General features: G+C 40.1%; 1 pseudogene; it reads right to left on the bottom strand.

The window, feature by feature from the left end:
• Positions 1-4,302, bottom strand: part of LOC149215352 (uncharacterized) — a 53,759-nt pseudogene extending 49,457 nt beyond the window's left edge.
• Between the last annotated feature and the right edge of the window lie 10,608 nt (positions 4,303-14,910).

The raw sequence follows: 14,910 nt of genomic DNA on the forward strand, positions 1-14,910 counted from the left end.
TTATAAAATTAATTTAAATACGAGGAAGATTACTTCTTCTTTTTTTTTTTTTTTTTTCCACTAGAAAAATCGCAATCTTTCATTAACTTGAAAAATTACATGTTGTAGATGCATTAAGCATATGCTGTAGGGTTCATCTGCCTCATATGGGCTCAGTTTGTAAGTCTAGGATGTCTGTTATAAAACCAAAATCATCACGCAGGATGTTCATTTGTTGTTTTGTTATATATACATATTGCCACGCAGGGCTTCTGATAAGTAGTGCTGTCATCTATGTACATAAGCTATTCAAAAAGTATCATTCCAGATTGTGTCTCATGGGTTGGCTGCCCTATGATAGTGAGTTTCTATGTAAGGACGATGATAGTATTGATATGCGTTTGTTCCTCGCTGCTCCTGAATCATCCACTCTCCTCTGGGAAGTGTCGTGGCCTCCTTGGATAGTTGGTCGGCACTGCTGTTGTGTTCCCTGTAGATATGATTGCAAGTGATGTCAATAAATTGAGCCTTCAGTATATTTATTTCATCCAAGATATTACTGAGTGTGTGTGTGTGACAAACAGTAATGTTATTGAACCAATCTATGATGATCTTCGAGTCTCCAAATATATGAATGTGCATGCAGTTGTGCCCTAGTGCAAAATGCAAGAGATGACGAAGAGTGATAATCTCTGCGAAATTGTTTGTGCCAATCCCCAGTCCCATTTTGACTTTATAGTAGTGACTTTCATTAATGTATAATAGAAAACCTCCCCCACAACCCTGCTGCTGGGCAGCACCATCAAAAAATGCCCATGGAGTGCTTTTTTCAATATGCGGTGGGTCGCGCGGTCTTCTAGAGCGAGGTTGTGGCGGCTCAGGCAGTTCATTATAGGCAGATATAATATGAGCAGTAAGATGGGGCCAGCTCACTGGTTTTTCATCAAAGATTGCCCAATTTCGAGCCAGCCAGAGGTACCAGCTAATAATAATAGGTAGACTTTGTAATTTGGAGTTTTTGTGACCATTATACCATGATTCCCAGGTTCAGATTATATCGTCTCCTTCCCAATTGCCTGTGAATTGTATAGAGGAAGATACAGATTGCCACAAGGTCGTTAATGATGTACACTTTAGAAATATATGGTGGCTCGATTTGGAATCGCTTTTACACAGGGTACACCAGGTAGGTCCATAAACTGCTCGGCGCATGAGATATTCCCCTGTGGGTGCTACACCTTTAAGTATACACCAAAAGAAGAGTTTCTGCCTGGGGGGCGCGGTGAGCTTCCATAGTGACTTCCACCAAAATGAAATCAAATCCGGAACCTTGTGCGATATCAGCGATAGATAACCTGTCTTGGGTGTGTATATTCCATTCTCGGAATGATGCCAGATAAGCTCGTCCGGCCCTTGTTTAATCCTGATGTGTGACTCTGATAACGCATTTGTATATGCAGTCCATTCCTGGTGCCAGAGAGGTGGAAGATTAATCTGCAATGCGGATTTCCAGCGCTGGTCTAATATGGATGAGTTATGTGGATCAACAATGTCAGCCAGTACTTTAATCTCTAGTGAGTGTAGGTGCCGAATGAGGGCCTCAGGTAGTATATGCCTGCCGCCGCTACCATTCCAAGGGTCCATACCAATACGAGCCAAAGATCCGTCATTGATTTTCCATACCAGATTATCTCTGATGAGAGGCATAGAATTAAGAAGAGCTTTCCATACAGATGAGATACCAGATTTAGGCCAGGTTGGAAGTCGGATCCATTCCATGATGTGTAGAGGCCAGATATATTTGTGATATGTGATGCTGGTCCAGAGATTATTGCCTGTGAGTAAAGTCCACCCCATTTTTGCCGCAAGGGCTTGTGCAAATGTAGGCAGGTCTTTGAGTCCCCAGCCACCCCATTTTTTGGGAGTAGCAATCTTCTTCCATCCTACCCAAGCGAATATGCGTTTTTCCTGGTTCCCATTCCACAGATATCTGTTGCAAATTTGTTGTAATCTAGCCAAGATGCTCCTCGGAATCCAGGCAAGAGCCATCCAAAAGACCGGGGTGGCCTCCAGGACGGATTTTACCAATACAAGTCTGCCAGCTCTGGATAGATATCGGTGGCTCCAAATATTGAGGCGTTTCTCCAATTTTGCAACTAGCCAGACCCAGTCAGCTATCTTTTGACTGATAGGCTTGATCCAGAATCCTAGATATTTGAGGCCACGGTCTAAGGGATGGATGCAGAAAGGAAACAGATGGCGAGCCAGATGGGACTCTTGTATAGAGGTTCTAGACAGAATGATGGAAGATTTAGTGTGATTTGCAAGCATCCCTGTAGCAGCTGAGAATAGAGTGAGTATATTCGAGAAGGAGCGAGAATCCCTGATGCTGCCATCAAGGAAGATCATGACGTCGTCCACGAAAAGAAGATGGGTGAGAAAGCAGTCATCAGATATTTTGAGTCCACTAAGATCCCCATTTCTCTTTGTTGTATCGATAAGCCGACTCAGGCCGTCCATGACAATCAGGAAGAGAAGAGGAGACAGAGGACAACCCTGTCTAAGTCCACGTTCAGAGTGAAAAAACTGTGATGCTGACCCATTTATTAGAACACTAAAGGTGGGAGTGGAGATACAAGCCATGATCCAAGTGATGAAGTTGATGGGGAAGCCCAGATGGATAAGAAGCATCTTGATGTAGAGCCAGCTGACACGGTCAAAAGCCTTTGCTAAATCTATCTTTAAGATAGTGGCTTTGTGGTGCTTGGTCCAGATGGTGTGGAGGGCTTCCTGAGCCGCCCCGATGGCTTCATGAATCTGACGGTGTTCCAGGAAAGCAAATTGATGAGGGGCAATATTGCGGGACAGAATAGGGCGGAGGCGATTTGCTATGATTTTGGAGATGATCTTGTAAAGCACGTTACATAGAGAGATGGGGCGATAATCGTCGAAGGAGGAAGGGGAGTCCGATTTGGGGATCAGGGCTATGAAAGTAGAGTTGATGGCATTGTACAAAGACCCAGATACCCTGCATTCCTCCACAACCCTCAGTAAATCATTGCTGAGAAGCTCATAGAAAGTAATGTAAAACTCGATGGTCCACCCGTCCGGCCCCGGGCTACGATCCTTCTTGAACCATTTTAGGGTGTTCTCAAGTTCCCCAGGTGTCACAGGATCAAATAGTGTCTCCGCCTCATCCTCATTTACAAACCTGGGGAAGTGACTAGCAATGTTGATGATATCAGCAATAGTTGAGCCAGGGGGTTGTTTATAGAGATTTCTGAAGTGTGATGATCCCAGGTGTGAGAGCTTTGTGAAGGAGTCTGCTATTCCACCTTCTGGGAGAGGGAGGTTCCAAATGGTATTCTTAACCTTCCTGCCTTTAGCATAATTATGAAAGAATCGGGTATTGTCATCCCCAGCTTTTATCCAGGTGGCTCTACTACGAAGATGGATGGTCTCCTCTCGTTCTCTTAGGATTTTTGACTTCTGATTCTCAAGTTCCACCAGATGGACTTTGTCTTCAGCAGTAGCGAACCCCAGGCCTCTTTCATCCGAAAGAGAGGATAACTCAGATTCTATATGCAGTAGTGCTGAGTTATCCTTCTGATATTTCTCTCTGGCCCATTCAATAGAAAGGTGCTTGAGCTGTGACAGGTTTGAGCAGAACCCTTTTGCCAAGGAATCTGACCTATCAATCGGGTTTTGAGTCCAAAAATCCTTAACCATCTTGATATATGAGGGATCCTGTATCCAGCCATGATTAAACTTGAAGGGGGCTTTAGGTTTTTTATGAGGCCCTGATATCTCCAGGTATATTGGATAGTGATCCGATATACCTCCAGTACCCACCCATTGTTTATAAAAATGTAGTTGTTGTATCAGAGTACCTTTCATAATGAATCTATCGAGTCTGCGAGCAAGGGCAACATCTCCAATTCTTCTGTTCCTCCAGGTGGGGAGAGTTTTATGCATAGGGACATCGATCAGGTTATGTCGCTCCAGTAGGTCGGTCATATACCCAGTAATCGAATCAAACTGTGCCATGGTTCCCCATGATTCGCTATATCCCAGGGAGAAGTTTAGGTCGCCCCCAATTATGATGTTGTCTGCTGAGAGGATAGATAGACTCAATAAGTGGCTCCAAAATTTTTCTCTTTGTTGACAGGGGCCATATATGTTTATGACTCTGAGATCGGAGCCCAGGTCAGCCGAAAAGAAATCCAACCCCATGAATCCCTGTCCCCCCCATGTAGCTCGAGCCCTGATGGATGCTGGGTTATATCCAATCGCAAGGCCCCCCGATCTACCAGTGGAATCCATCGCTGTAAAATGCCATCCAGGGATGATGGAGGATAAGGAGGCGGAAATGGAGTCTGCCAGGCCAAGGGTCTCTTGGAGTAGGATAATGTCTACCGGGACAGATTCAAAAAGCCTGTGCAGGGCTAGTTTCTTGGAGGCACTAGCCAAGCCTCGACAGTTGAAAGAAAGGCACTTCATGGGGGAAGATTGCCCGGGGTGTTCACTGCTCTAAGAACCCCAACAATGGTGGATTGTCGCCCAGAGGCAACCTCCGCACCCGCCCTCTTGATGGCTTTTGACAAATGTGATTTTCTCCCCCGGGCAGACAAGGGAGTTGACCCAGATGCAATACCCAAACCGGCTATCTTTAGATGAGATCCAAGAGAGTGGACTCGTGGACGCAGGTTATAGTTGTGTTTTGACCCCCGGGATGATGAAGGTGAGGAGGATGGTGAGGGATGAATATGTAAAGAGGGAGCAGAAGGAGCAATAACAGGAGATGAAGGTATAGTGCAGAATGCAGCAGACATTGATGGAGAATGCATAGAGGAGCAAGGAGAGTAAATAGATAAGGGAGGGAAGAGAGATGTACCCGAAGCAGTTGCAGAAGCTGCAACAGCCCGAGATCTGGTAACCGACGGAGATAATGTGTTGTGAGCTGCTCCAGGAGCGTGTAGAGGAATGCTGATGGGGGGACCCGATGCCGGAGTACGCAGGGTGACCGGCGATATAGTCCTCGAGGGCACATTTGATGGCGCAGGGGATGCTTCTTGTTTCTTGTTAAGAGGACAGTCCTTGAAAATATGCCCCACCCTGTGACAGCGACGGCATCTGAAAGGCACCCCTTCGTAGTCCAGTATCTGAACTCTGGTGTATTTGCCCCAATGTAAAGTAATCTTCTCCTCCAATCCTTCGCGGGTGTCCAGATGTACCAGGATGCGAGCTAGCTTTCTGTTCCTTGATTCCACGAAGGTGCGGTCATGGTCGAGGTATGATCCCAGAGCATTCCCGATGCGTATGAAGACTTCTTCACTCCAGTACTGAAGGGGAAGCCCTGGCAAACGAACCCACAGCGGACCAGCTCCTATTTGTTCTCTCTCCGGGTCAAATAGAGGGCTCCATCTTTTTAGCAGAACCGACGCCATCTCAATGTGCCAATACCTCGCCAGAACCAAATCCGTGTAGTTTTCCTTTGCGAAATGTAGGGCAAACTAGCCTCTGGGTAATACTTGCACCTCAGGTAATTCTTTAAGAACCCCTCCCCAAATCTCCTTCACCCAAAGGGTGAGACGGGTCGCCGAATATGCTCTCCCTTGAACGTGCCCTACAAGAATGGTGTTCGCCATTCTGGCTGCTTCCCCAATAGCAGATGAATCTCCGAAGCGTATAGATATGTCCCTTGAGGTAGCTTTGACACACTTGGTCCGCTTCTTCCCAGTACGCGGAGCAGATGGGTGATCCACTAATGGATCCGGGGAGCCATCCAGGTGAGCTGATTTTGAAGATCTGACCCTGACGGCAGGGGTCTCAAAACATCCCGAGGGTGAGTGGAGGGAGACAGAGGGCATGACAGCCGCTGATGTGGGAGGACCAGATGATGTTGCAGCAAGGAAAGTAGTAGAGGGCGGATGCGGGTCGAATGAAGGCGACGGGGGAATAACAGTCGATAGGAAACGAAGGGTCCCAGGCGACAGGGGAGGGAGGTCTAGGCTAGGAGGCTCATGGGGGGAAGATCCGTCAGGCTGAAGAGAAGGGCGGTGTTCCGGGAGAGTTACCACTGGGGAAGAATGCGGCGACGGAACCGGAGGTCGGCTAGGGCCAGCTTCAGAAGAAATGAAGGTAGGGCACCCGAAAATTACCTGTTCAGGGTGCGGGTCATCAGAATAGTCTACCGCCTCCTCCGTTTCCATAATATCACCGACAATATCAGTAGTCATCCTGAAAAGGACAGATGGGCCTGAAAAACCGGGCCAGGTTACAGGTAGAATAGGTGCGCGGTTAGGAAGCGATCAGGTGACAGAGAAAGGACTGGCTGAAACCCTAGCCGAAACCCTTACGGTCTGTTTCAGAGCGCGCCATCCCTGCGTCATAATCCTATTTGACATTATCTTATGTAAATATGCCTAATAATACATCTCTGAGTAGGCATCTAACAATACATGAATCCAGGACATGGATGCAACCATTCAAATAGAAGGGATCATGTATATAGATCTACGACATGGATGCAACCATCCAAATAGAAGGGATCATGTGTATGGATAAGATTAGTACCTATTTATATAATATTATTAATTTTCTTGTGTAAGGTTAGACAACTTGTATTAATTTTCAAAAAAAAGTTGTACGACTGTTTTTCTTTTTTATTGGTATATCACTATGGAGATTTTGATGTATTATGTATAAAATCTAAACTTTTCTTAGTATAGAACAATTTAACAGCTAAGTGAAATCGTTATTATCCATCATGTTTGAAATAAATGCTTAACTAATTGTCAATTTAGCGAGGAAGTTTGGCCGGTCCAAGGTGTTTTATGAATTTTTTTTTGGCTGAAGTCAAGTGCCTTATTTATTGATTAAAATTAAATTAGAAAATATCAAATTTATTTTAATTTAAGTTTTATTTTCAGAAATTCCAGAAATTCGGAGTGTACTTATTCAAGTGTAAAAAACAAATAAAAAACAAGAGAGGTTGCATGCAGTTAGTCTTTGTAAGTGGGGAGCTAGGGGGAGCTAGATTTGAGTCCGCTGTTTATCTACAAGCATAGATTTATTTTAGATAAAAATCTAACATGAGCTGAGAGGGATCCAATATTTCTATGTGCAAATTTTTTTATAAACTGATATTATTTAAATATTTTGTATATTTATTTATTTTAAAATTTTTAAAATTTATATCTGGGCTGAAATAAACAAAATTTCAGCTTTGATGACGGATAGATATAGTTACACATCACATTGGGCTGTAAAATAAACCTCTCTACTCAATAACCTATTGATCCAGTTTAAGTTATTGATCAAATAGTAAACGTTGTTTATTTAAAAATAGTTAATTCAATAACATTTGAAAAACGTTTATTTAAAACCAGTTAATTCAATAACCGTTGAAGCAGGATCACCAACATCCAGTTCAATATGTTTATTATGATCCTCTGAGCGACTTGACCTTCGTGAACGAGTTTCATATTCTGAGTGTTGAGATGAAGACCCATATCCAGTAGTTCCATCGACAGTAAATCGAAATCACACCACGTTTCCCAAGTTTCCCAATAAGGTGTGAAACAACTAACTCGTGAACTACAAACACCTTCAATCCACCGAAAAATGACGAGGCCAACTAGCGTAAAATTAACTATACATCTAAAAAATTATTGAATCGTTTAACGATTGTGCTGTAAACGACTGTCGTATGGATGAAAGCCTCTGTGAGTCTGTGGCCCACTCAAGGAAATTCCCAATCTATCCTTGTAATCTGTTTTGTCTTGTACTGAATGCAACAGATGATAGTGAAAAAATCTCGACAGATCTACACCACCATGAAGAACTTCGAGTGAAGGTGCTGGTATTATATCCATACATGTGTAATATAAAGAAAGGTATAAATCCATGCATCCATAATAAAGCTGGTAATCCCAGCAAAACACTATGATCGCATCCATTATCAACCAAGGCATCAATTACACACAACCCTACCACCAAGCATCCAAGATCATCTAGAACAACCCGCTTTTTTTTTTATGAAAAATCGTAAGAGAAACCAAGGCAGCAATTACACACAACCCTACCACCAAGCATCCAAGATCATCCAGAACAACCTGCTTTTTGATGAAAATCACAAGTGAAATCATTGGAGGAGTCCCATGGATATTAGAAGATAACTGAGCTATGTCCAATCTAACGAGTCATTGACACACCCAAACAATGGATAGACCCCTACACTGCAGGCAGAGGAAAACTTCAGATATTTCATCCATTCGAACCGCAGATGGAGACAATTGAATCTCGAGAGTCCCGGTGTCGCAGCGAAAAACCCACAGCTCCCGAGAAGAAAATTACTCTGCTTGCCTTCAGGCTTGCTATTCTGGAGAATGCTGCCAGCGGGCTCAGAACCTTGGCCTTCGTCTCGGCGATTGTCGTCCTCCTCGGAGGCTTCGCAGTAACTTTAGGAAAGGTAGACTTCTGGTTCATGAGCAGTCCTATTTTCCCTTATCTTTTATCCAGTGAATCTGGACGAGACGGTCGGCTTCTGTCTCCAGTCGTCTGTTGACCTGTAAAAAATGAAATCAAAAAGCATGTGGACCTGCAGACTTCTGAGCTGGCTAAGTACTTCTGTGCCATCGAGATCGAGGAACGCAAATAACCTGAATCGACTTGCCTCAAGAACAATGTCAGTTCCAGACCATCGAGCAAAATATTTGATATTGAAGGCCAAATTCTTAGCATCCATGTAGATGGGTGATGTTAGCATCATTGGTGTCGACTTTGACATGCGTGACCTTGTCTCTCTATCGGCTAGCCAAGCAAGACTTCGGGTAAGACTTAGGTAGCGATACCAAAAATCGGAAATAGGTAGATTACGTGGAATTGAGGAAAATCCTTAGCCTAAGTGATAGTGCCTCGGAAATAGGTAGATCACGTGGAATTGAGGAAAATCCTTAGCCTAAGTGATAGTGCCTCCCAAAATCAGAAAAGGGTTGATTACGTGGAATTGAGGAAAATCGTTAGCCTAGGTGATAGTCCCTGTAGATTACGTGGAATTGAGGAAATCCTTAGCTTGAGTGATAGCGCCTCCCAAAATCAGAAATCAGTTGTCTTAAAGAGACTTTTTGTAAGTTTTTTTGGTGGGTTTTCTCGGTCAAATTTCTTTAAAATCCAGCAGCAATTTATTGAAATCGCAAGTTTGATAGCTAATTTCTGCACAATCAAAGCGTCCCAAGGGTTTTTCAGGGCACTAAATCCAAATATGTAGTTAAAAAACCATTTTAAATAATACAAATCAAGATTTAACCTCAATTTTTTCCGCCGGATTCCGTCACCGGATTCTCCAAAAAGTCCCACTAAAGACAACTCCAATCGGAAATAAGTTGATTACGTGGAATTGAGGAAAATACTTAGCCTAAATGATAGTGCCTCCCAAGCGACCGCCATTTAATGTTTTCAGCTAATGCCAGCGTTAGTTTATTTTTTGAAAATGCTGAAGGGAAACAATATAACATATGCTTTTGGCTGGCCTTTTTTGGGATAGGCAAAATAAGACAGCCTAACCAATTGCATTAGAAAGGGGAATAATATAACATATTTTTTTGGCTTGCTTGTTTTGGGAATAGGCTAAATAAGATGGCCAAACCAATTGTATTAGGAAAATATGTTGTTGTTTATAAAAGTTTGATTATTTGTTACAATAATTCATTGAAACTAATGCTAATTCTAAATTTTCAATTACTATAATCCTTACTCTTTCGCGCCTTGCCTGCGACAGGGACTAATAAATGTACTTGGAATGTCCAGTACACAGGCACCCAAGAGTCCAGGGCATGTGACTAATAAAACATGTTTAATCATCTAGATATCTTGGTCAAGATGCTTGAAAATTAAAAATTTTATTCAGATGTCCACATTTTTGGGGAATTTTTTAATTTTTTGAAATTTTGGAATGCTTTTGAATTTTTTTTAAAGAGATTCAAAGTGAATTAAAGATATTTATTTACAATGAAAATTTCAAATATAAAAAATGTTTTTTTGAAGGGTCCTTATTTAATTTTCAATAAAATGGGGTTGTTGTAAACCTCACAATGCAATGCTAGTATTATAGTGAGAATAATTAACAACATAATTAGCATTGATAGTTAGTACTTGAATGAGAAGTGTTGAGACCAATTCCATTAGTCATGTTACTATGAGAGTGAGTGAGAAGGTATGTCATGCTTACCAAAAAAAATGTTAAATGTCATCATTAGTATCATAGTGACAAGGCACGACATTAATACCAACAATCAATGACATTATTGTGGCTTCTTACCTAGTTTATTAGTATTAGAGTGAGAAGGAAGGTATGAATGACAACATTACTACCAACAATGTTAGTGCTAAAGTGGGAAAGAAAGCACAACAATGCCATGATAATATTAGTACTAGAGCTAACATCCACATTAACAAAAGTGTTTTTACTATAGCCATAAAGTATGCTCAAATAATATCGATGATATTAAAACAAGGGTGAATTGGAAGGCATGAAACCGATATTATGATCTTAGAAGGCAATGATATTATATCAAGGATGCTTGTACTAGAGTATGGTGAAGGATATGATACCAAAACTATCGACAATGGTAATAGTAGAGAGAATTAAAATGTATGGCACCAATATTAGTCATGGTATTAGTCATGTTTTTCTTGATGATGAGTCATGGTATTGACTCGAAACGTCAAAATTCAAAAATGTATATTGTGGATGATCAGAGATCTCAAAAATGTATATTGTGGATGTCAGATCAGAGATCTCAAAAACATCAAAATATTCACCACAGCTCCAAACTCTAAAAGACACCAATATTGTAAAGAATGATAGTACCATGTCAATTGGGTTTAGCTTGAGTGGTTGAAACAAATGTTGTTATCCTCCTCACCTACAGACAATTCTTGCATGTGACATGTTAATCTCACAATGAGTATTTCTTCTAACAACTTCGAACCTTATTGTATGAGCAAATATTTCTCATGAAAAAAAAAATACTTTATGAACAAAAAAAGTGTACTATATGAACAATAAAACCAATAATAGTACTATATGATTTGGAAAGCATAACATAATTGTTGATATTGATAATAGCACACATATGAGTGATAATAGTACCCATATAATAATTGAATTAGAGTGAACAAAAGTGCTAGATACCAATTTTCTATTAGTAAATTTAATTCTAAAGCAAAACGAAAGGCATAACACCAATACTATCAAACACGCTAGTACAAGAATGATAGAAATCCATGTCATCAAAACCATTGTGATGTAATCCATGTCATTAAGACCATTTTGATATGGTGGTCTAATATAGTAGTCTCTTGTAATACTAGTTCTAGAATAAGGGATGATATCACTACCAAAAATGGTAGTACTCATGATGACTAGAGTGATATACAAGGATGATGTCTAGTGATAATAGTATAAAGACAAAATGAGAGGAATACTAGAGTTATAATTATATGTTGTTCTTGTATAATTGATAATTATAGTAGAGTGAAAATAGACATCAATATCATCAACTATAATGATCGCACATTGCCAAATTTATAATCACTAATATTTACAATTAAGATTAATATTAAAGTCATAAATAATATCCATATCTTTGATAATCATAATATTTAAAATTGAAAGAAAATGAAATTATACCAACTTCTATACTCACTTTAAATTCAATTGTGAAATTTACAAACTTATTATTTTATCATATATTTATCACTATATGAACATACATATATATCTCATAAATACACTTTATAATAATAAAACAAATATATACATAAAACTAAATTTTACATAATACATACATTTTGCAAAAATAAAATAAATATAAATATATAACAAAATCTGACTTTAAAAAATATAATGATAAGTAAATAAATTTATTACATAAAATAAATAACAACGAAACATGTGTATATGGATAAAAAGGACTCTCAGAATTATATGAACGCACAGGACTACCAGGACTAATGGCAATACTTTATGGTTCTTGCATATTGATCGATGTAGGAATGCATGAACCTAACGATATGCTTGTGCTTGCAACCACGTAATGTCACAGAAAGAATTTGGCACGATAATCAGTCCATAGTATATTGTGTAAAAGGCTATGCAACTATTAATTTTTAGTTTAGTGACAAATCACTGCAATTATCGCTCGTGCACCATGCTAGTGGAGTTGGTGGGAACCCTCTTAAGCAGATTACGCTGTCTTGTAAATGAAGAATACTGGATCAATTGATCTTGTTACTCGTGCACCATGCTAATGGAGTTGGTGGAAACCTTCTTAATCACATTAAGCCTTCTTGTACATGAAGAATACTTGATCAATTGATCTGGTTACTGTAATTATGGGTATAGGCATGATACTTTGTATTTACAAGTTCAGATAAATGATGATGGATTGATTGACTCAATTGTATATTTTAATATGATTTTTTTATTTAGTAAATGGTTTTGTGAATATGAAAAGCATAATGGATATAATGTGTATTTAGCAAATGAATTAGTGACCAAGTTCATATGACATGGAAGGATCCAATTGTTTCTTAAGATTGGACATGTTAAAACACTTTCTAGTGTTTTACATATTTGGCCAACAAAATTTTCTTTGTGAAAGATGCTTGATGTGGGTTTGTTGATCCAGATTTAAACAAGAATGCAATAAAGTATGGAAAAAACCATGAATACAGAGATGTAACATAAATAATGCTTCATTTCATTAATGTAAAACACTGAAACATGCTTACAAACAAAAATGGAAATAAACCAGCTAGGGCGATGGTAGCTTATCTCTGAGAAGAGATGTGGCGGCTACATGCCTCTGAACTGTCTTACAATGAGGCTCGAAGGCCTATTTATTGTTGAGAAACAATGGAAAACCCTAAACATCCAAAAACCTAACCCTAGGAGATGAAACGCCAAACTGTGGGCCCCGTTCGGGTAAATTGGTACATCAATTTCTCGGGGTCGTAACTTTGGCATACGATCTCCGTTTGATGCGCACAATACCTCGTTAAAAAGATCTATCCAAGGACTACAACTTTGGGAAGAGAAACATCGGTCCATGGACCAATGTTGCTCCCAGATTTCCCAAAAAACGTAGTTTAGGGCCTCAAAATAGTTCTGGAAGTTCAGCACCCAAAAAACTGCTAAAAATAGTAAATTGTGCTACAATTAAGGAAACTGAAAAAATGACAGAGACAATTGTGGGGGTCCAAGTGGGATAGGTGGGTGGCCACCAACATCCACCTGGATCATTTGTAGGATATATTTGAATATGATATTGGAAAAATGGTTTGAGGAGTAATCGTGTTGTTGAGAGTTTTGAGCTTGGATTGGAATTCTACACAAGCTATCGGGAAGCATTATCACCAATGGGTGTAATAGTTCCCTTGTTCTTAAGAATGAAACTAATATGACTCATACTCTTCCTATGGAGAATACATTGCTTTAGCATTAGAGAATGAGAAATATTTGAGATAAGGGGCTTCATATTTTGCATAATAAAGGTATACTTAAAGATAAGTATTATTGTTTTTTAGATTTCATAATCTATGAACTATATATGTATATATATATATGTATGGTAAAAAAAATAATGCAAGATTTCCATTTAGTGTTACCAGGGAAAAATGATCTTCAAGCTAATATGCAATAGTGTTTAGACCTACACATATTTCATGTGTGGGAGGATATACTATGTCTCATTTGTTGACGATTTTCTAAGAAACATTTTTGTGTTTCCTTGATAAGAAATCTAATGTTTATGAAAAATTCAAAGAGTTGAGCACCAATAATGGAGGGAATTTTGTGGAAATCGTTTTGAGTTGTTTGGCAAACATTATGGAATAACATGATAAAATACAACTACATACATGTCTCAATAGAGTTGGGTTGCAGAGAGGACGAATAATATGTTCATGGAGAAAGAAAAAAACACACTTAGTGGTGGAAGCATAGAATATAATTTTTGAGCCCTGATAGTAGATACTCTATTTTATCTCGATCATCTACATCAACATTACTAGATAAGTGTTATGAAACCAGCTCAAGAAAAGATAGAAAAGATAGATCAACGCCTTAGAATTCAGCCTCTTCGAGGGGGCAACCTTCTTTACATTACATAAATGAACAATTCTTGGATGATACAAATGACAAAACCTCCCTATTGGGCTAGAAACACCATCTGATGCTGAAGCTCCCTCTGCCTCTCCATCTGCATCTGTCTCTACCCACTCAGCCAGTCCTGCTACTCCTCGTCGGGGCTCCCGTAGAAAAGTCTAATAAAATAGGTTGGGTACCTCAAGGATTCTGCCCTTATTTCAACCTTCTTGGGACTATCACTTCACATTGCCCCACCTCACACCTAGAGGTATGGCTACATGTGCTCCCTCTGCCCACTTGGCTCAAAATTCCCCCCTACTAAAGGTCTCTTCATGAGTGGATGCCTCCTCTCGGTCTCCTCTTAGCATCTCCACCTATGGCTCCTCCACAATTGTCTGAGACTTCTTTTGGGGCTGTATGTTGAGAGGTAATTTACTCTCCCTCTCAACCACCATGTCTCTAACATTTGCCTTTCTCCTCAAGGCTTTGCATGCATCTTGAGCCTCAAAAGCATATAGGTTCTTGACTCGTGAACCGATCTGCTTCACCTGTCCCGTGGTGATGTGTCTAAGGAAAACCTTTCCCTTATTGAAGAAAACATCATAGCCTTTGTCCTCCAACATTGTGATCGATACCAAGTTCTTGTTCAGTCTAGGCACATACTTCACATCTGTCAAGGTGATGAGAGCTCCATGATCCCTCTGAAAAGCAACCGTTCCCACTCCTGAAACACTATACCTTTCGTCATTACCCATCTCTATGCGCATCTGGAGGTC

Source organism: Pinus tabuliformis, chromosome 1_1 (genome assembly GCF_031772625.1).
Source record: "Pinus tabuliformis cultivar Carrire ecotype Pingquan chromosome 1_1, CPIR1, whole genome shotgun sequence".
Classification (NCBI taxonomy): Eukaryota; Viridiplantae; Streptophyta; class Pinopsida; order Pinales; family Pinaceae; genus Pinus; species Pinus tabuliformis.